This window comes from Phyllopteryx taeniolatus, unplaced genomic scaffold (assembly GCF_024500385.1).
Source record: "Phyllopteryx taeniolatus isolate TA_2022b unplaced genomic scaffold, UOR_Ptae_1.2 contig_103, whole genome shotgun sequence".
NCBI lineage: Eukaryota > Metazoa > Chordata > Actinopteri > Syngnathiformes > Syngnathidae > Phyllopteryx > Phyllopteryx taeniolatus.
In genome coordinates, this window is record NW_026902796.1 from 25,389 (window position 1) to 47,465 (window position 22,077).

Below are 22,077 nucleotides of genomic sequence, written 5' to 3' on the forward strand. Positions count from 1 at the left end.
TTTCTTCTCCACAAACTCACACGAGGCGAAGTGGCAGCCTACGCTGAGCATCCTCCAACAACCGATGCACCACAATCCAACACCCACGTTCCTCGGAGTCACCTATGATCGTGAACTGACCTTCATCAAACACACCGAAACAGTCGCGCGCAAAATGGCGACCAGAGCTCGGGCAATCCGCAAACTAGCACACACTGACTGGGGCTATGACAAGGCAACCCTTCGGAACACCTACATTGCCACAGCCAGAACGGTAGCAGAATACGCGGCCCCAGCCTGGATTCCCTGGATATCCCCCACCAATCTGGAGAAACTTGAAGCCTCGCAAAGATATGCTGCTCGAGCCATAACTGGCCTTCTGAAGACGACGCCATCTGATGCAGTCCTCATTGAGAGTGATCTGCCGTCTATCAAAACACGAGCCACTCAGCTAGCAATCTACGCATACGACAAGTCTCTACGCGTTCCAGACGACAACCCGCGACGACTGGTGGCGGGGAGGCACCCGACAAGGCGAACTAAGAAGACCGACTGGCGCGACCACGCACGCGACAGATGGGCGACGGTGTTCGTCAATGCACAGGGTGACCAGGACCCTTTTCCCCAACTGAGAGCACCATGGGAAGAGATCACCGCCATGACCTTTGCCAAAGCGGCTGAAGGCAGATACCAGCAACCCGAAGACAACTACGCAGCCACCGTCAGCGCTCTCAACAAAGATGCAGACGTCTTCCAACTGACCTGCTTCACTGACGGCTCGGCGCGAACTGGTAATACTGCCGGAGGTGCCGGAGTCCTGATGATTCACAGGGAATCAGGGGAAACGTGGGAGCAAAGCCTACCAGCTGGAAGCTGGACCTCCTCCTTCCAAGCTGAGATGATTGCGATCGAAGCGGCGCTAAAGATGGCCACCGAAAGGTGTGAGCCAGGGACCCCAATCCGCTTGGTGACAGACAGCCTCTCCTCCCATCAGAGGCTGCAAACCATGGAACATGAGTTCAAATTGAAAACCACCACCGAGGCCTCAATCAGAGAACTCCTGACTACCCTCGAAGATAAACAAGTGGCGGTGGAAGTTCTATGGGTCCCAAGCCATTGCGGTGTCCCGGGCAATGAAAGAGCCGACCAACTAGCCGCTGCAGGAGGCGGCATGGAACAAGGCGGTGCACCACGACACTTCGCGACAGCAAAAGCTGCCATCCGGCGAGCGACACGAAGCCACCGCATCCACGCCGACAAACAAAAGAACCTCTACGCTGACAACGAAGGCAACACGATCTTCCCCAGAGATCAAAACTTGAACCGGCAGGAACAAGTAATGATCAGTCGCCTCCGATGCGGACACCATCCGGAGCTGCGCTACTGGAGGAAGAAGATGGGGCTGACGGAGTCAGAAGAATGTCGGCTATGCGGCACGGGCGACGCTGAGACGGCAGAACACGTCCTGACGAAATGTCCAGCTATGACTGCCCTCTACCCAGATGGCTGGACACACAAAGACCTCTTGACATCCCCTAAAGAGGCACTCAATATCTGGAGCGAATGGCTGGAGGCAGTGTCCCCCGACATTGCCTAACAACAACAACAACAACAACAGCAGCATCAGCACTGGGGCGCCCCAAGGTTGTGTCCTCTCTCCGCTGCTCTTCTCTCTCTACACGAACGACTGCACCTCAGCGAACCCGACTGTCAAACTCCTGAAGTTTGCAGATGACACCACTGTCATCGGCCTCATCAAGGACGGTGACGAGTCTGCATATCGACAGGAAGCGGAGCGGCTGGAGCTGTGGTGCGGCCGACACAACCTGGAGCTGAACACGCTCAAGACTGTAGAGATGATCGTGGACTTCAGGAGGCATCCTTCGCCACAGCTGCCCCTCACGCTGTCCAGCTGCCTTGTGTCAACCGTCGAGACCTTCAAGTTCCTGGGAATTACAATCTCCCAGGACCTGAAGTGGGCGACCAACATCAACTCCGTCCTCAAAAAGGCCCAGCAGAGGATGTACTTCCTGCGGCTTCTGAGAAAGCATGGCCTGCCACCGGAGCTGCTGAGACAGTTCTACACAGCGGTCATCGAATCAGTCCTGTGTTCTTCCATCACAGTCTGGTTTGGTGCTGCTACAAAAAAGGACAAACTCCGACTGCAACGGACAATCAAAACTGCTGAAAGGATTGTCGGTACCCCCCTACCCACCCTTGAGGACTTGCACGCTGCCAGAACTAAGACAAGGGCGTGCAAAATCCTCTCGGACCCTCCCCACCCTGGTCACCAGCTCTTCCAGCTCCTTCCCTCAGGTAGGCGCTACCGATCCATGCAAACTAGAACTAGTAGACATTCCAACAGCTTCTTCCCTCTTGCAATCAACTTCTTGAACAGCTAACTTACAATTCCATTACAACAAGCTGGCAATTTTTTGACTTGAGTTCGTTGTCACATTTCTGTATTATGTATTACTCGTGCACTCACTGTAGTTGTCTCGCCGTGCTGCACTATTTGCATATAGTGGCCACTCATGCCAGAGTAGCATCTGCTCCATTTGCACACTGATTGAGGAGTATCTGTAACATTTGCACAACCATTGTCCCAGATTATCGCAGTACTCGTCACTTTAAACCGCATACACTCCTTGAAGTCTCAGTGCCCTTTGCACAATGGTCATTGCACCGGACTATTGCGATATTAGCCATTCGAACTGAGGACTCTGCATCTTTTTGCACAATTGTTGTTTGTTGTTGTTTTTTGTCAATGTCTTTATGTCTCCAAAGTGTTCTGTAAATTGACTGTCTGTTGTACTAGAGCGGCTCCAACTACCGGAGACAAATTCCTTGTGTGTTTTGGACATACTTGGCAAATAAAGATGATTCTGATTCTGATTAAAGATTTCTTCTTCGTGTCTATGTCGATCAACCCCAAACCACCCGCTCCATGATCCCCTATCAGCGTAGCATGACTCACCAGACCCTTTTCTCTCTTCCACATGAAACGACTGAAAATTACCTTTAGCTTACTCAAAATGTCACCAGGCAAATCAGTAACAGTCAGGGCATGTACCAACTTTGAAATACACAAAGCGTTTATTACTAGGACTTTACCTTTCAGGGTTAGATTTCTCAACCTCCATACGTTAAGTTGACTTTCTATTTTATTCAAAATGTTCTCCCATGTTTTCCTATTACATACCTCCGCAAGCTTACCTAACAAGACTCCCAGAACTTTGTAGCTGTTCTCGGCCTCACGAAAACCCCAGGTGCTAGGAGTAGCCTGCAACGCACCAAACACAGCCATAGTCGTCTTATTTGTATTTATCTTTGCGCCAGAGGCCTGGCAGTAAACATTCAGTTCATGGAGAGCCATTTTAAGACTCTCTACATCCCTGACTAACAAATTTGTGTCATCTGCATATTGAATAATTCTAACTTCATTGTTTGCTGGTGTCAGAATACCCCTAATTCCATTATTCTGCTTGAGCAGGGCAGCCAGCGGTTCCGCCACAAGGCTGTAAAGCAGTGAGGACAAAGGGCATCCCTGTCTCACCGACCTCCCCAGCCTCACAGGGCCCGTCAGCAACCCATTAACTTTGATTCTACTCTTCTTCTTTTCCTTTCGGCTTGTCCCGTTAGGGGTCGCCACAGCGCGTCATCCTTTTCCATGAGAGCCTATCTCCTGCATCCTCCTCTCGAACACCAACTGCCATCATGTCTTCCCTCACGACATCCATCAACCTTCTCTTTGGTCTTCCTCTAGCTCTCTTGCCTGGCAGCTCCATCCTCATCATCCTTCTACCAATATACTCACTCTCTCTCCTCTGGACGTGTCCAAACCATTGAAGTCTGCTCTCTCTAACTTTGTCTCCAAAACATCGAACCTTGGCTGTCCCTCTGATGAGCTCATTTCTAATTTTATCCAACCTGGTCACTCCGAGAGCGAACCTCAACATCTTCATTTCCGCCACCTCCAGCTCTGCTTCCTGTTTTCTCTTCAGTGCCACTGTCTCTAATCCATACATCATGGCTGGCCTCACCACTGTTTTATAAACTTTGCCCTTCATCCTAGCAGAGACTCTTCTGTCACATAACACACCTGACACCTTCCTCCACCCGTTCCAACCTGCTTGGACCCGTTTCTTCACTTCCTGACCACACTCACCATTGCTCTGGACGGTTGACCCCAAGTATTTAAAGTCCTCTACCCTTGCCATCTCTTCTCCCTGTAGCCTCATTCTTCCCCCACCACCCCTCTCATTCATGCACATATATTCTGTTTTACTTCGGCTAATCTTCATTCCTCTTCTTTCCAGTGCATGCCTCCATCTTTCTAACTCTTCCTCCAGCTGCTCCCTGCTTTCACTGCAGATCACAATGTCATCTGCAAACATCATGGTCCACGGGGATTCCAGTCTAACCTCATCTGTCAGCCTATCCATCACCACTGCAAAAAGGAAGGGGCTCAGGGCTGATCCCTGATGCAGTCCCACGTCCACCTTAAATTCTTCTGTCACACCGACAGCACACCTCACCGCTGTTCTGCTGCCCTCGTACATGTCCTGTATTATTCTAACATACTTCTCTGCCACTCCAGACTTCCGCATGCAGTACCACAGTTCCTCTCTGGGTACTCTGTCATAGGCTTTCTCTAGATCTACAAAGACACAATGTAGCTCCTTCTGACCTTCTCTGTACTTTTCCATCAACATCCTCAAGGCAAATAATGCATCTGTGGTACTCTTTCTAGGCATGAAACCATACTGTAGCTCGCAAATACTCACTTCTGTCCTGAGTCTAGCCTCCACTACTCTTTCCCATAACTTCATTGTGTGGCTCATCAACTTTATTCCTCTATAGTTGCCACAGCTCTGCACATCACCTTTGTTCTTAAAAATGGGCACCAGTACACTTTTCCTCCATTCCTCAGGCATCTTCTCACGCACTAGAATTCTATTGAACAAGCTGGTCAAAAACCCCACAGCCACCTCTCCTAGATGCTTCCATACCTCCACAGGAATGTCATCAGGACCAACTGCCTTTCCATTTTTCATTCTCTTTAATGCCTTTCTAACTTCCCCCTTACTAATCATTGCCACTTCCTGGTCCACCACACTTGCCTCTTCTACTCTCCCTTCTCTATCATTTTCCTCATTCATCAACTCCTCAAAGTATTCTTTCCATCTACCTAGCACACTGCTGGTACCAGTCAACATATTTCCATCTCTATCCTTAATCACCCTAACCTGCTGCACATCCTTCCCATCTCTATCCCTCTGTCTGGCCAGCCTGTATAGATCCTTTTCTCCTTCTTTAGTGTCCAACCTGCCATACATGTCATCATATGCCTCTTGTTTTGCCTTTGCCACCTCTACCTTTGCCCAGTGTCGCATCTCAATGTATTCCTTTCGCCTCTCCTCGGTCCTCTCAGTGTCCCACTTCTTCTTAGCTAACCGTTTTCCTTGTACGATTTCCTGTACTGTGAGGTTCCACCACCAAGTCTCCTTCTCTCCTTTCCTGCCAGAAGATACACCAAGTACTCTCCTGCCTGCTTCTCTGATCACCTTGGCTGCAGTGGTCCAGTCTTCTGGAAGCTCTTCCCGTCCACCGAGAGCCTGTATCACCTCTTCCCGAAAAGCTGCACAACACTCGTCCTGTCTCAGCTTCCACCACATGGTTCTCTTCTCTGCCTTTGTCTTCCTAATTTTCCTCCCCACCACCAGAGTCATCTTACACACCACCATCCTATGCTGTCTAGCCACACTCTCCCCTACCACTACCTTACAGTTGGTAACCTCCTTCAGATTACATCGTCTGCACAAGATGTAATCCACCTGTGTGCTTCTACCTCCGCTCTTGTAGGTCACCCTATGTTTGTGCCTCTTCTGGAAAAAAGTGTTCACTACAGCCATTTGCATCCTTGTTGCAAAGTCTACCACCATCTGTCCCTCCAAGTTCCTTTCCTGGATGCCGTACTTACCCATCACTTCTTCATCACCCCTATTACCTTCACCAACATGTCCATTACAATCTGCATCAATTACGACTCTCTCTCTGTCTGGGATGCTCAGAACTACATCATCTAGCTCCTTCCAGAATTTCTCTTTCACCTCTAGGTCACATCCTACCTGTGGGGCATAGCCACTAATCACATTACACATAACACCCTCAATTTCAAATTTCAGCCTCATCACTCGATCTGATACTCTTTTCACCTCCAAGACATTCTTAGCCAACTCTTCTTTTAAAATAACCCCGACTCCATTTCTCTTCCCATCTACACCATGGTAAAATGATTTAAACCCTGCCCCTAAACTTCTAGCCTTACTGCCTTTCCACCTGGTCTCCTGGACACACAATATATCAACCTTTCTCCTAATCATCATGTCAACCAACTCCCGAGATTTTCCTGTCATAGTCCCAACATTCAAAGTCCCCACATTCAGTTCTAGGCTCTGTGTTTTCCTCTTCTCTTTCTGCCGAAGAACCCGCTTTCCACCTCTTCTTCTTCTTCTTCTTTGACTTCGACTTCGACCCACAGTAGCTGAATTTCCAACAGCGCCCTGCAGGTTGACGGCGCCGGTGGCGGACGTTGTTAACCCGGGCCACGACCGATCCGGTATGGAATTCTTTGGATGAACGCTCATATTTGTTTGGCAAGGTTTTAAGCCGGATGCCCTTCCTGACGCAACCCTCTGCATTTATCCGGGCTTGGGACCGGCCTACCGTTTGCACTGACTTGTGCCCCCCATAGGGCTGCATTCGGAAGTTTTCTGGATGAACTTACAATAACATCCACATCCACACAATGTCAGAATGGCTGCAAAAACAGCAATTGATATCAATATTGGTGAAATTAGGGTTTTGTATTTACCAAAAACGTCCGTCCAGCTGTCCCACAAGGAGTTTTGATTGAGGGTCCGTACACCATCGATGGCTCTGGTCAAGATGCCATCTGAAGCAGTATTGTTTGTTCTCCAAACATACCGCAAAGACCCCTCTCTTGCGAGGAGCATGTCGACAGCTATGCGGTTTTGGAACGTCCTTGAGCTGCTCGTGCACAGCTTCCAACCCACTCTGAGTCCAATTTCCTAATCTCTGTACATTGAAGTGGATATAGTTTATCCCATCAACATTTTTATTAATCGTACACCAACAGCATATGAAGTATTCAAATCCTCCTGCATCTTGGACAGCTAATTTGTTTTGATTAGGAACCCCACGAGGAACACCTATGGCGTCGATGTATGTTTTATGTTGGATAATTTTGCCTCTCCCAGGATAAATCCCTTTTTTGTCTATGTTCTAGATTGGACAAAAACATTGGTGCCCTTTCCATTAAATCTTGAACAGGTATAGGGTATACTGACACATGCAATGTCAAAGTGATAATAGCGCACAATCCAGATATATCTTTAGGTAATCTATCAAACAGTCTATCATCTCCGCACCACCACCAGATGTCGCTCCGTGATACTGGCACAAAATTTGGTCCGACCTTTAAGGTTACTTTACACTGTGTGTCGTTCAGTGGTCCTAATTTTTTTCCTTTACTAATCATGTTTATACAAGTGAAATTATTTGGTGCTACTAAAGTAGAACACATTGGTTTGTGTTTATCTGCTTTTGTTACGGGATATATAGGATCCCATGATTTACACCTCTCAGTTGGTACAGTAGCGTTCATTAATGGAATAATACAATCTTGTGATAAGTGTGCCGGAACTATGCGCAACAAAGGCCTGGGACCCATGCAAACTACACAATCTTTTCTCGTTACATTTGCTGCTTGTTCCACCAATAGTAACCAATTGTTATTTTGTCCTGAAACTCCTGTGACAACAAGGAACCAATCATCAGTAGTTATGTTAACCATTAAAATTTGTCCACCTTTCTTTGAAGTTTTCAATGGCATTTCTGGTTTAACACGGTTCCTATAACACAATGCTACTTGGAAGTGGGGATCTTTTCCGCCAGAATAGGCCCACAAGCTCACCATCAAACACACTGGGTGACTTGATTTGTATTTCAATATTAAACTATGGGCCGTTTTGCTTATGTTAAACTTCTTTCTATGTTCTTTTGCTATTTTTTGTGACCAACTGGATCAATCATAACATGTTTCACCAATGAGGTGTTCCCATTCAAAACCTATAGTTGCATACCAGTCATATCCAAATCCCCAATTCTGCCCATTCTCTTGAGCATCTTTGGTGAGAGCCACATATGGAATTATGATTAAAGCAGCTTGATTTCGGGCGGCACAAAATATTAAACCGTTTTGGCGCGTTTGGAGGCCATGCCCACAGTTCTGATCATCAACTGTACTCCTTTTGATATGAGTTAATGATTAAAAAAAATTTATTATTGGGTTCGTCATATTGGTCCAGTTGGTAGGTGATTTTCTATCTAAAAAATTGGTTGTATCATTTAGGGTGGGACGTCCCATGTACCACAAAAACAAAACCAACACCATAGTTGCCAAAGTTGCTACGTAACAACTTATCGAATCTTGTAACCAATGTGGGTGTGCCTTTCTGCTGAGTTCTCACTAAAAGGGTTGGTGTCTTTTTTCTTCACTGACCAGCAAGCGTTTTCAGAATCTACACATCTGCTCCCGCTCTGTTATCAGACTTTTGCTCACCTTCCCTATTTGAGTACTCAGCTGAAATGACTCTTTTACAGTGTGTTAAATGAACCCACGTGTTTCTTTCTGCTATTTTTTAGGGCTGTAAAGTGTCAATCTATCTGTGCCACCATCCCTCCGGTTGAGACATGTGACACAGCATGGCTCAATATAGCAGCCCATTTGAATAGTTTTTTTTTTTTTTTTTTTTTTTTTTTCTCTGTGCTAATTTAAATTTCATTTTGTAGTTTTGCACTTTGTTTTTCCCAATAATTGCGTTCTTGTTGTGGAATACTCATATTGGCTATCAGTATAGATTGTACCATCTTTATTTATCATTAGTTTGCATGCCTCGGTTAATGCTACTAATTCAGCAGCTTGTTCAGCCAATTCCTGACAATCATGCTGCGTGCCTTCATCAAGTAAGGGTATTAGTGTGGCTGGATTTAAGGTTGTGCATCGCTCAACAGTCAAATGTGGTTGTGACAGCAAGATGGCCATGCAAGATAAATGTCTTGCAGGTGATAAAAACCCCATATTCATTTGCAATAGGAGAGCAGACACTGTATGTGGGACCTTAAGAGTTAATGGATGAAATAACACAATTGTGGAACTGCTCTCTACTGCCGTCAAGGCTGCCACAACTGCTCTGACACAATGTGGTAATGCACACGTCACGCTGTCCAATTTAGTCAAAAAATAAGCCCATGGTCTGAGCTTATCACCGTATTGTTGTGTAAGTACGGAGGTCATGTAATAGCTTTGACAATCTACCATTTGAATGAATGTTTTATCATTAAATTTGGAAGGCCCAGCGCAGTACTCGACACCAAATGTTGTTTAATGTCACAGAAGGCCTTTTCTGCCTCTGTACACCATTAAACAGGTGATGTCATTTTAAGGTTGTCTTCATACATTAATTTTGACAATGGTGCAACAATTTCTGCATAGTTTGGAATCCATGACTACAATAATTTGTCAGACCTAAAAATGATTATTATATGTTTCTTCGTCTGCGGTTTAGGATTTTTTAAGACTATAGCTTTCCTGTCTTCTAATATAGTCCTTCCTCCAACACTTAAATTATGGCCTAGATATTTGACTTGCCTTTTACACCATTGCAATTTATTTTTGTTTCACTTTATGTCCCTCTTCTGCTAGATGATGCAGTAAGGCCAATGAATCTTTGCATGTCTCTCCCTCCTGGGGGAGTGAATTTAGACATGCGTGTTGTCATTGAATAAATGGTTGGACTTTCACAGTAACCTTGCGGTAATCTAGTAAATGTATATATATATATTTTTTTTTTTTCCTCAAATGTGAATGCAAACCAAAATTGACTGTTCTTCTCTACTGGTACAGAAAAGAAGGCATTACTTATGTCCACCAGGCTGGCTTAGTCATGTGGTAGTTTGTCCGTATTTCTCTTTTATTTTTTTTAGGGCAGGTCGCGTGCAATGTGGCCTTTGTCTCCACAGCACCAACAGACGGTATTATCATAATAATTTCGACCTCCACCATATCGTACTCTCCTACGGCCTCTGCCGCATCCTCTAAAAATGTTTTTTTGTCCTAACACTCTTTCTGCATGGAGGGCATGATTAACATATTCCTCCAGAGGGCCAGTTGCTTGGTTTATCCAATGTTTATCTACCCATCTGTTATTTTTTCCCATTTTGTGAATTTGGTTCAGTGTAATACTACCTAGGGTAGTCTAGAACACTGTTTCTTTTCAGTAGGACGGTGATTCAAATTTACTTTCTGTGGTAATTCTCACTTCAACTCTTTCGAGTGGAGAATTCTTGCCTTTGCATCCACAAAAGTCCACCGTTTACTTTCCCACTGTTTTGGTATGGAATGAAAAACCTAGTGGTTTCCCATTTCCCATTTACACTCTCATTCAAACAGTTTTCATTCACACTGGCTTGTCAGAGGACTCCGCCGTCCTATACGGAATTTAACTACGACACCACGAAACTTTCCTAGTTTCTTTATTTTACCCGCCATTGACTAGTATTCACAGGGTTTATTAAACACGGAATTTAAGTACGTACAGGACTCCGCCGTCCTCGCGGAATTTGTCGGACTCCGCCGTCCTTTTTCAAAAAAAATTGAAAATTTAACTCACCAAAATCGTCTTCAATCCTGTGGATTGTCGTCAACCTTCAGATCCCAGTTGAGGAGAACGAAGACCAGTCCCATAAAGGGTCTTACTTGCCGTGGCCACGGTCTCTTAACTGGAAGTCGGCTCCACAACTGGAATCCTCGGGTGTGTTGACATCCGGCTCGAAGGACTAATTTAATGTTGGATTTATCTTACCCAACATTATAAAAAATAGACACAAAAGGAATGAAGACGCTGGTTTCTTTTTCTCATGAGGAGGGCGTATGGGAGATTGTTCAAATTACAGCCTCTCAATACGCTCTAAACAATCTCTCCCATCGCTCCTGCATTTATTTGAAAATAGGGAGGTTTCTAAGTTTACAAGACATAACGTACTAAGCTACAAGACACAACACACTAAGGATAGGATTTCAAGGTGAAAACATGGGACCAACACCTGCCACGTCCCGGCCACGTCCTTCTCTCTGATGATTCCTGCTGAGTCATCTTCTTGAAGGCGAGACATCTCCCTTTCTCAAAATCGTCCATAATAAGCTAAGCAAATAAATGATAACTTCTACAATATATTTAACAATCTCCAAGAACAGTGCACCCCCACAAGATTGTCTAAATAATCATAAACTCAACCGAACACACCAATCAATCAGGTGACATGAAATGTGTCACGTTCCCACAATGCAGTGCGTCAAAACGGTTCACAATCTTGATAAAGAACGACAAAGCAGAGCATTTATACACGTTTACAATGTCTTTTTGTGTGACAGGATGAGAATATTGGAGTATGTCAAATGTAGGTGGATTTTTTTATTTGTGTTTAAAAAAAAGTCCAATTGCTTGAATTTCAGACCGTCTGTTAAAATGGCATGGCGGACAATGACATAGTCTGCTTCGCTGTGACTAAAGCAGTTCGTTCTTGTTTCTTTTCAAATCCTATAAATCTTTTGCCTTTTACTAAAGATTTCTGTGGGGAGGAACACCAAGAGTCTATCTAAATTTGTTTCGTTCTCTGTGAAAGTGGGGCTTTCTCTTGTTGTGAAAAATGTAATTTATTGTCTATATACATCAACCTGTTTCACTCATTATTTTGTATTTAATACATTCCACATTAATACATTGCTGTAAAGTGTCTTCGAGTGGCTTGAGAAGTGCTGTGTAAGCTTAATTGCAGTTGTGTAGTTATTAATTAAAAGGCTTTAATAATTGCATTAGAGACACCGGTCTGTCTGTATGTATGCATACATGTATTATGAATTTACATTTATTTTAAATATGTGTGCTTGTTTTCATGTACTTGACTGGCCCAACATTAGCCATTAGCTTGCCGAAACGGATGCTCGTGAAAGCTGTCCCGTAAGGAAGAACGGTTGCAATCACTCACGAGTACGTCCACTGCATAATAAGTCGTTCCTTGCGCCAACGAATCAATCATCGTACAAGTTCGCAGTGAAATTCCGCCTGGGTCACTCGTGGCGGGATATGACTAGCTCAACGAACGAATCACTCGTGGCTAACAGTAAATTCAGTTCAGTAGTACATTCAGCTTGCCTACTGTGGGTCGAAGTCGAAGTCAAAGAAGAAGAAGAAGAGGTGGAAAGCGGGTTCTTCGGCAGAAAGAGAAGAGGAAAACACAGAGCCTAGAACTGAATGTGGGGACTTTGAATGTTGGGACTATGACAGGAAAATCTCGGGAGTTGGTTGACATGATGATTAGGAGAAAGGTTGATATATTGTGTGTCCAGGAGACCAGGTGGAAAGGCAGTAAGGCTAGAAGTTTAGGGGCAGGGTTTAAATTATTTTACCATGGTGTAGATGGGAAGATAAATGGAGTCGGGGTTATTTTAAAAGAAGAGTTGGCTAAGAATGTCTTGGAGGTGAAAAGAGTATCAGATCGAGTGATGAGGCTAAAATTTGAAATTGAGGGTGTTATGTGTAATGTGATTAGTGGCTATGCCCCACAGGTAGGATGTGACCTAGAGGTGAAAGAGAAATTCTGGAAGGAGCTAGATGATGTAGTTCTGAGCATCCCAGACAGAGAGAGAGTCGTAATTGGTGCAGATTGTAATGGACATGTTGGTGAAGGTAATAGGGGTGATGAAGAAGTGATGGGTAAGTACGGCATCCAGGAAAGGAACTTGGAGGGACAGATGGTGGTAGACTTTGCAACAAGGATGCAAATGGCTGTAGTGAACACTTTTTTCCAGAAGAGGCACGAACATAGGGTGACTTACAAGAGTGGAGGTAGAAGCACACAGGTGGATTACATCTTGTGCAGACGATGTAATCTGAAGGAGGTTACCAACTGTAAGGTAGTGGTAGGGGAGAGTGTGGCTAGACAGCATAGGATGGTGGTGTGTAAGATGACTCTGATGGTGGGGAGGAAAATTAGGAAGACAAAGGCAGAGAAGAGAACCATGTGGTGGAAGCTGAGACAGGACGAGTGTTGTGCAGCTTTTCGGGAAGAGGTGATACAGGCTCTCGGTGGACGGGAAGAGCTTCCAGAAGACTGGACCACTGCAGCCAAGGTGATCAGAGAAGCAGGCAGGAGAGTACTTGGTGTATCTTCTGGCAGGAAAGGAGAGAAGGAGACTTGGTGGTGGAACCTCACAGTACAGGAAATCATACAAGGAAAACGGTTAGCTAAGAAGAAGCGGGACACTGAGAGGACCGAGGAGAGGCGAAAGGAATACATTGAGATGCGACACAGGGCAAAGGTAGAGGTGGCAAAGGCAAAACAAGAGGCATATGATGACATGTATGGCAGGTTGGACACTAAAGAAGGAGAAAAGGATCTATACAGGCTGGCCAGACAGAGGGATAGAGATGGGAAGGATGTGCACCAGGTTAGGGTGATTAAGGATAGAGATGGAAATATGTTGACTGGTGCCAGCAGTGTGCTAGGTAGATGGAAAGAATACTTCGAGGAGTTGATGAATGAGGAAAATGATAGAGAAGGGAGAGTAGAAGAGGCAAGTGTGGTGGACCAGGAAGTGGCAATGATTAGTAAGGGGGAAGTTAGAAAGGCATTAAAGAGAATGAAAAATGGAAAGGCAGTTGGTCCTGATGACATTCCTGTGGAGGTATGGAAGCATCTAGGAGAGGTGGCTGTGGAGTTTTTGACCAGCTTGTTCAATAGAATTCTAGTGCGAGAGAAGATGCCTGAGGAATGGAGGAAAAGTGTACTGGTGCCCATTTTTAAGAACAAAGGTGATGTGCAGAGCTGTGGCAACTATAGAGGAATAAAGTTGATGAGCCACACAATGAAGTTATGGGAAAGAGTAGTGGAGGCTAGACTCAGGACAGAAGTGAGTATTTGCGAGCAACAGTATGGTTTCATGCCTAGAAAGAGTACCACAGATGCATTATTTGCCTTGAGGATGTTGATGGAAAAGTACAGAGAAGGTCAGAAGGAGCTACATTGTGTCTTTGTAGATCTAGAGAAAGCCTATGACAGAGTACCCAGAGAGGAACTGTGGTACTGCATGCGGAAGTCTGGAGTGGCAGAGAAGTATGTTAGAATAATACAGGACATGTACGAGGGCAGCAGAACAGCGGTGAGGTGTGCTGTCGGTGTGACAGAAGAATTTAAGGTGGACGTGGGACTGCATCAGGGATCAGCCCTGAGCCCCTTCCTTTTTGCAGTGGTGATGGATAGGCTGACAGATGAGGTTAGACTGGAATCCCCGTGGACCATGATGTTTGCAGATGACATTGTGATCTGCAGTGAAAGCAGGGAGCAGCTGGAGGAACAGTTAGAAAGATGGAGGCATGCACTGGAAAGCAGAGGAATGAAGATTAGCCGAAGTAAAACAGAATATATGTGCATGAATGAGAGGGGTGGTGGGGGAAAAATTAGGCTACAGGGAGAAGAGATGGCAAGGGTAGAGGACTTTAAATACTTGGGGTCAACCGTCCAGAGCAATGGTGAGTGTGGTCAGGAAGTGAAGAAACGGGTCCAAGCAGGTTGGAACGGGTGGAGGAAGGTGTCAGGTGTGTTATGTGACAAAAGAGTCTCTGCTAGGATGGAGGGCAAAGTTTATAAAACAGTGGTGAGGCCAGCCATGATGTATGGATTAGAGACAGTGGCACTGAAGAGAAAACAGGAAGCAGAGCTGGAGGTGGCGGAAATGAAGATGTTGAGGTTCGCTCTCGGAGTGACCAGGTTGGATAAAATTAGAAATGAGCTAATCAGAGGGACAGCCAAGGTTCGATGTTTTGGAGACAAAGTTAGAGAGAGCAGACTTCAATGGTTTGGACACGTCCAGAGGAGAGAGAGTGAGTATATTGGTAGAAGGATGATGAGGATGGAGCTGCCAGGCAAGAGAGCTAGAGGAAGACCAAAGAGAAGGTTGATGGATGTCGTGAGGGAAGACATGATGGCAGTTGGTGTTCGAGAGGAGGATGCAGGAGATAGGCTCTCATGGAAAAGGATGACGCGCTGTGGCGACCCCTAACGGGACAAGCCGAAAGGAAAAGAAGAAGAGTACATTCAGCTTGCATGTGGCTAATGTTTCAAAGTCGTGACCCACTTTCATATAAATTGAAAAGAACAAATTATTTTGTTTAAAAGTAGACTTTACGCCGATCTGATCGGTGTTATCGTTATCGGCCGATAATTAGCATTTTATGCTGACCGGAACAGGTGTGTTGTTAGCTTGTTAACCGAAGTGCTAATGGTATGTTAGCAAGGGATGAAAGTGTACCTGATGATTTTTGACACACTCAAAATCACTGCAGATAGCTGCATTCATACCTTGGCTCGCATTATGGATAAAAACTGAAACGAGACTTCAGGGATCCATGAGAAGTGAAGACCAGATCTCTAACCAGTGAGATTTGAGCCAATGATATTTAAGTTGTTGCCGTTCTTTGTTTTTAAATGGGAACTGCTTTAATAGTTGTGTGTTTAAAGCTGCATTTTTCTGTTTTGGGGAACAGACTTACTATTGTTCACGCGTTGTTGATCTTTAGTTGGACCAGTGTTCATTTTGGGTCAAAGAAAGAGGATCTTCCAAAGACAACTGCAGAACATCGCTTTTGTCTGCGGCTGGCATTGGCATTTTGGTTAAAGTATTGTACACTTCAGGACTCAGTTAGAATTGAACTCACAACCCCTGGTTTACTAGACCAGTGCTCTAACCACTGAGCTATGAGGCCTTGCGTTGTTTAACGAGCTAACAACCACAGGGCAACTGCATTGTAAGCTTGTGAAAGGTTTTAAGGAATTTAATTGTCCTACCAACACATATTTACACATGCTATGGGCAATTTAGAGTTGTCAATTAACCTACCATGCATGTTTTTGGGATGTGGGAGTAAACCGGAGTGCTGGGAGAAAACCGATGCAGGCACGGGGAGAACATGCAAACTCCACACAGGCCACGCCAACATAACTCTCCATTGCTCTTACCCTGCTTTTGGCTATCATACGATCCCAGCCCTCATACCTCAGTGGTTTGAGCACTTGTCTTGTAAACCAGTGATCGTAAGTTCAATTCTCTGCTATTTACTAAGTGAACCACGATAACTACACCCTGCAGTTGTCATTGGAACCGCAACCTTGTTCTCCTCAGTCGATACTCACAATCTCTGTACCATTAATTACCTTTTTGGTCCGACTGAAGCTCAGCAATGCATGAACAAGAGTAACTGTATTCCTCAAAAGCGACAAATGCAAAGGGCGTTTTAAACACACACCTACTACTAGCCACTACGAGCTAATCTGGGACATATTATGCGGTGGCAACGAAATTAGCGCTTTAACCAAAATACCAATGGTAGCCTCGACAACAAGTACTTAGATCACTGGTATAGTAAACCAGTAACTAAATGAGCATTTAAATATAATGTGCAATTCAAGCCTCATAGATTTGTATTTCTGCTGCATCCTCAGCCTTTCAGTTCAGTTTATTTTTGAAAGGGGACAATGCAATTTCATAAAACACATGAAGTACACATGGTTAAAAAAGCCAGAATTAGCCAGAAGGCTAGTTTTCATCTGTAGTCCCCTGGCCATGATGTAAAAAAGCAGTAAAATACATCTACAAGACAATATAATACAGGATACATAATCAAACTATACTATTAAGAGAGAATAAAACCATAATTTTTTTGATCATAACAAAAAGACAACATAACATACTTGTCTTTTAGTGTTGGCAGCTATAGGTGTTAACTAGCCACATTTTCAGTTTTTTTGTGAAGGCCTTGTATGTTGTAAGCAGTTTAACCTCCTCAGGTACTGAGTTCCACTCACCAGCGCTCCTCACTGACCAGGCTGACTTACTGAAAGTGCTCCTGCGCAGAGGAATGAGACAGTCACCTCTGACAGAGCCTCGAGTGACACGCTCAGAGCTGTTTCTTTGGCTGATGAACTCAGCCAGAGGAGCTGGGGCCAAATCATGCAGTACTTTATAAATCAAATTTAAATCTGCAAATATGTGAAGACGGTCCCAGTTTAAAAGACTGTATTTTTTTAAAATTGCACAGTGATGATAGTGCCTTGGTTTTTTATCCATCACTTTAATTACTTGTTTGTACAAAACTTCCAATGGTTTTTTTGCATTCTGACCAGCCTGGGACCAACTGGTTATGCAATAGTTAAAGTGACTAAGAATCATCGAATGCAGGTAAATTTTTGCAGCTTCAGTTGACATTTCATTCCGAATTGCACGAAAATTTGCGAGGTTTAATTTGATATTTTTACACAATTTGTCAATATGGGCTTTAAAGGAAAGCTGTGAATCTATTATTAACCCAAGATATTTGTATTGGCTGACAATTTGCATTTTTTCTCCATTAACAAGTATGTCGGGGTCAGGTAATACTCTATTTGTTTTAGTGAAATACATGCCTACAGTTTTAGAAACGTTTAGCTGTAGACAGCACTCCTGCAACCAAGTTGTGACACAGGACATTGTATTAGTGAGTTTAGCAGCAACAGTATCTTTGGAGCGACCATGAACAAAGAAAACTGTGTCGTCTGCATACATTACGCACTCTGCTTCAGAGCAAACAGTGGGCAAATCGTTGATATAAAGACTAAATAAAAGGGGGCCCAATATTGATCCCTGAGGGACTCCAGAGGTTAGCCTAAGAGACTCTGATCTGCAGTTGTTAACTGATACAGATTGTGTTCGGTCATGCAGATATGATTCAATCCAGCTCACAGCTTTGCGAGAGAAGTAAAATTTTGAGAGCTTGGTAAGAAGAACAGAGTGATTTACTGTATCAAAAGCTTTCCTGAGGTCCAAGAACACCGCCCCTACAACTCCACCCTTGTCGAGAGAAGATTTTATTTTCTCAATGAAGAGGCATGTAGCCATTTCAGTGGAATGCTTGGATCTGAAACCAAACTGCATGGCGTGGAGAGAGGGGGAGCTGCTGATTAAATAATGGACAATCTGCTCTGACACCCATTTTTCTGCAACTTTGGAAATGGCCGGAAGAATGCTTATAGGTCGGTAGTTATTCAGAGAAGTTGAGTCACCGGATTTAAAGACAGGGGTAACAATAGCAGATTTCCAGGCCTTTGGAAAGTGACCAGATGAAATTGAAAGATTAATGATTGAGGCAATAGGAGGAGCAAGAGTTGAACCTAGATCTTTGAGCATGCTCGTGTCCATTCCAAAAACATCCTTTGCCTTAGATGGTTTGAGTGAATGAATTAAATCGATAACTTTGGTCTCAGTAATATTTGTAATAGTAAAGAACTGCGTTGTAGACAATGCAGGGTATTCCTTCATTTGTTTTACTGCAAACTTAGAAGAGATTTCTGACACAGATTCAATGAAGTAGTTGTTAAAAGCATCAGCCATCACTTGAGGTTCCGTCAGGATGTTTCCATTTAATTGAATTTGCATTAGTTTTGTTTTGTTATTTTGTGTAACACCCAATAGTTTTTTAAAATAATTCCAGGTTATTTTTGAATTTCCCTTCGCACTATTCAGAGCAGTAATGAAAAAGTCAGCTTTAGATTTTCTTATTTCTTTCACTACCCTATTTCTCAGTGAGATAAAGTGCTCTCTATTGTATCCTGATTTGACCGACAACTTCAAGGAATGATCGCGTTCTTTCATCAGTTTCAGAATAAATGTGTTTAACCAAGGCAGGCCATTCTTTCTAGCTTTTAGTTTAATTATCCGTGTAAATTGTATAATAATTTCTTGTATTTTGTTGGCAAATTTAGAACAATCCTCATCTAAATTTTTACCAGCGAGTAATACATCCCAGTTTACTTCTTGGATGGAATCTTGGAAATTTTGTTGTTCATGTTTTGGTATCCTATTGGATTCAGTGGTGGCCAAGGGTTTGAAGCGCTTTTTATTTAATTTTCTTGAAACCATTATAAGATTGTGATCAGACAATCCTGTGAGCATATTGTATGGCTTCAAGATCCTTTCTGGCCTATTAGTAAAGGCTAGATCAATCTGAGTTCGGGTGGAGTTTGTAATTCTCGTAGGGCCATTAATAACCTGAGTCATATCCATATCATCCATAACCCTTTTCAATTTTTTCCTAACTTTGTTAACTTCCCAATTAACATTTAGGTCACCCATTATTATCACCTCTTTTGCAAGATTGAGTTGTTTCAGTAACATTTCCAGCTTTTCATAGAAAGCGGCATTTGATGAGGGAGGCCTATAAATAACTACAAGAATAAAAGACATTTGCTGTGACAAAGAAACAGTTAGTCCAAGAAATTCTAATCCATTCTCATCTGTAACATGTATTTCATTACAATTAAAAGTGTCCTTGGCATAAATCATAACACCTCCTCCCTTAGAACCCTGTCTGTCGTTTCTAAACATTTTATAACCAGGTACAGATAGTATTGCTGAGGGCGAAGATTCATGGAGCCATGTCTCAGATAGGCAGAGGAAGTCAATATTTGAGTCAGTGAGAAGGTGATTGACCTGATCACTTTTCGTTAAAATGCTTCGTATATTTAAGTGTGCACAAAGAATGCCTTTTGGTTTACGTGTTGAGTCCCATATTAATTTAGAGTTATTAACGGTTTGGAACGCCCTCCATTTCCGGTGCTTTAGTATTGCGGGGTTTGGCAGCCCCCTGTTTCTTTTATTGGCAATGTTTGCATATAGCTTTGCTGCATTTGCATCTTTGCGCAAACTCACAACTGGGGTTTAGCATTAGTTTTATTGTTGTTATGGTTGTGTTATCGTTACGTTATTTATTTTTATTTTCTGATTCTATTGTGATTTCACTTCAAGACTTATTCGGCTAATCCGGGACTTTGGGTATCGAATTTCGTGCAATATCGTGTAAATGTGTGTTAGTAAGACAATTAAATTCCTTGAAACCATGGTTTTTCTACACAAGCTGACAATGCACTTTTGCCCACTCTGTGGTTGTTAGGTCGTTAACCAAAATGGTAACTCTAACCTGGAAAGCAAGGCCTCATAGCTCAGTGGCTCGAGCACTGGTCTAAACCAGGGGTCGTGAGTTCAATTGTCACTGAGACCTCAAGTCTAGTTACATAGTTGTTATACATGACGCTAGCAAAGGTAGGAAACCAGCATCCTGTATAGTCGTTTTGAGCGTGTCAAAAGCCCTGACGTACACATTTATCCCTTGCTAACATACCATTAGCACTACGGTTAACAAGCTGATCACAGACATTTTCAAGCTTTGCTCCTGCATTCATTTTGTAATATAAGGTGTTAGTTCATGGGGTGAAGTTTTAACAGAAGGCCTCATAGCTCAGGGGTGAGAGTACTGGTCTTGTAAACCAGGGGTCGTGAGTTCAATTCTCACTGAGGCCTACCACCCAGATACAGATTTAATGTTTGTGCTAACCAGTCTTGAGTTGTGGTTTCTTTGTATTCTGATGGATATTTAGTGAGAATTACAATCATGTTCAGTCGAATACAACCCTATGGGGGGCACCAGCCAGTGCAAACTATCGGGCGGTCCCAAACCTGGATAAATGCAGAGGGTTGTGTCAGGAAGGGCATCCGGCTTTTCCAAACAAATATGAGCATTCATCAAAAGAATTTTCCGTTTCTGAACCACTTATCCTCACAAGGGTCGCGAGCGCTGGACCCTATCCCAGCTATCATCGGGCAGAAGGCGGGTACACCCTGAACTGGTTGCCAGTGAATCGCAGGGCACATATAAACAAACAACCATTGGCACCCACATTAACACCTACGGGGAATTTAGAGTCTTCAATGAACCTACCATACATGTTTTTGGGATGTGGTAGGAAACCGGAGTGCCCTGAGAAAACCCACTCAGGCACGGGGAGAAAATGCAAACTCCACACAGGTGGGGCCGGGGATTGAACCTCGGTCCTCAGAACTGAGGCAGATGCTCTAACCAATCGTCCACCGTGCCACCCATTTTCCAACTCCTCCAATCAAATGTCCTTGGATTTTCATTTAAAAAAATGCTGTTTTACCTTGTAAGCTAAAATGGTAAAATGACCCTTCATAGCACTTGCCCCGCTTTTGTTAACACATGTACCAAAATACTAACACTATTCAGTCATGCAAGGCCTCATAGCTCAGTGGTTAGAGCACTGGTCTCGTAAACGAGCGATCGTGAGTTCAAATCTGACTGTGGCCTGTTTGCACGATAAACAGCTGCTATGTCAACCAGGACTAATATAGACAAAGGCTATACTCTGCACGTGTCATTGGAAAAGCCACCTTCTTCTCCTCAGTCTGTACTCACGATCTCTGTACAATAAATTGCCATCTTGGTCCTACTTAAGTCAAGCCATATTTTAACATACACCAAAATTATCAAAACATTTAGCTAAACTGCTAACAGAAGGCCTCATAGCTCAGGGGCTACATCACTGGTCTTGTAAACCAGAGGTCCTGAGTTCAAACCTCACTGTGGCCTACCACCCAAATATAGATTGTATGGTTACGCAAACCATTCTTGACTTGGTAACCTATATACTGTGGTGTTTTTTTTGCTTAACATACTAAGGCAAGATTGCTGGCAAGAACACTGGTCTTGTAAATCAAAAGTGCAAAGAAAAGTGCAACGTTGACCTTCAAACCCAGGATGGTTCACTGGCCTCACCGAGGCACCATGAAAACCGGCCACCCGAAGGAGGCCGCAGGGGCCCAACGCCAACCCCATCGTCAGGCCCCCCACCCCCAACTGCCACCCCATCCCCGGGAGAGCGAGACACCCCACAATGCAGCCAGTCCCCGGCCCACCCCGAGGGCGAGACGGTGTCCCATTTGGTGGAAAGGAGGGCTGATAGGGGTACACTCTTACAGGTATTGTGGCACAGCGGTTGTGTTAACCAAGAAAAAAAAGCTGGCAAATTATGCAGTCATTCTAAGAATGCATCAAAAACCAGCAGATA

General features: G+C 44.0%; 4 non-coding genes across 4 annotated transcripts; 3 read left to right on the plus strand and 1 right to left on the minus strand.

Annotated features, from left to right (window-relative positions):
* The first annotated feature begins 11,642 nt into the window (after window positions 1-11,642).
* Window positions 11,643-11,753, plus strand: LOC133473084 (U5 spliceosomal RNA). Its single transcript, XR_009786961.1, has one exon. It is a non-coding gene; the product is annotated as a U5 spliceosomal RNA (small nuclear RNA).
* Window positions 11,754-15,814: 4,061 nt separating this feature from the next.
* Window positions 15,815-15,887, minus strand: trnat-agu (transfer RNA threonine (anticodon AGU)). Its single transcript has one exon. It is a non-coding gene; the product is annotated as a tRNA-Thr (tRNA).
* Window positions 15,888-20,439: 4,552 nt separating this feature from the next.
* Window positions 20,440-20,512, plus strand: trnat-ugu (transfer RNA threonine (anticodon UGU)). The gene has a single exon. It is a non-coding gene; the product is annotated as a tRNA-Thr (tRNA).
* Window positions 20,513-21,244: 732 nt separating this feature from the next.
* trnat-cgu (transfer RNA threonine (anticodon CGU)) lies at window positions 21,245-21,317 on the plus strand. The gene has a single exon. It is a non-coding gene; the product is annotated as a tRNA-Thr (tRNA).
* The last annotated feature ends 760 nt before the right edge of the window (window positions 21,318-22,077 follow it).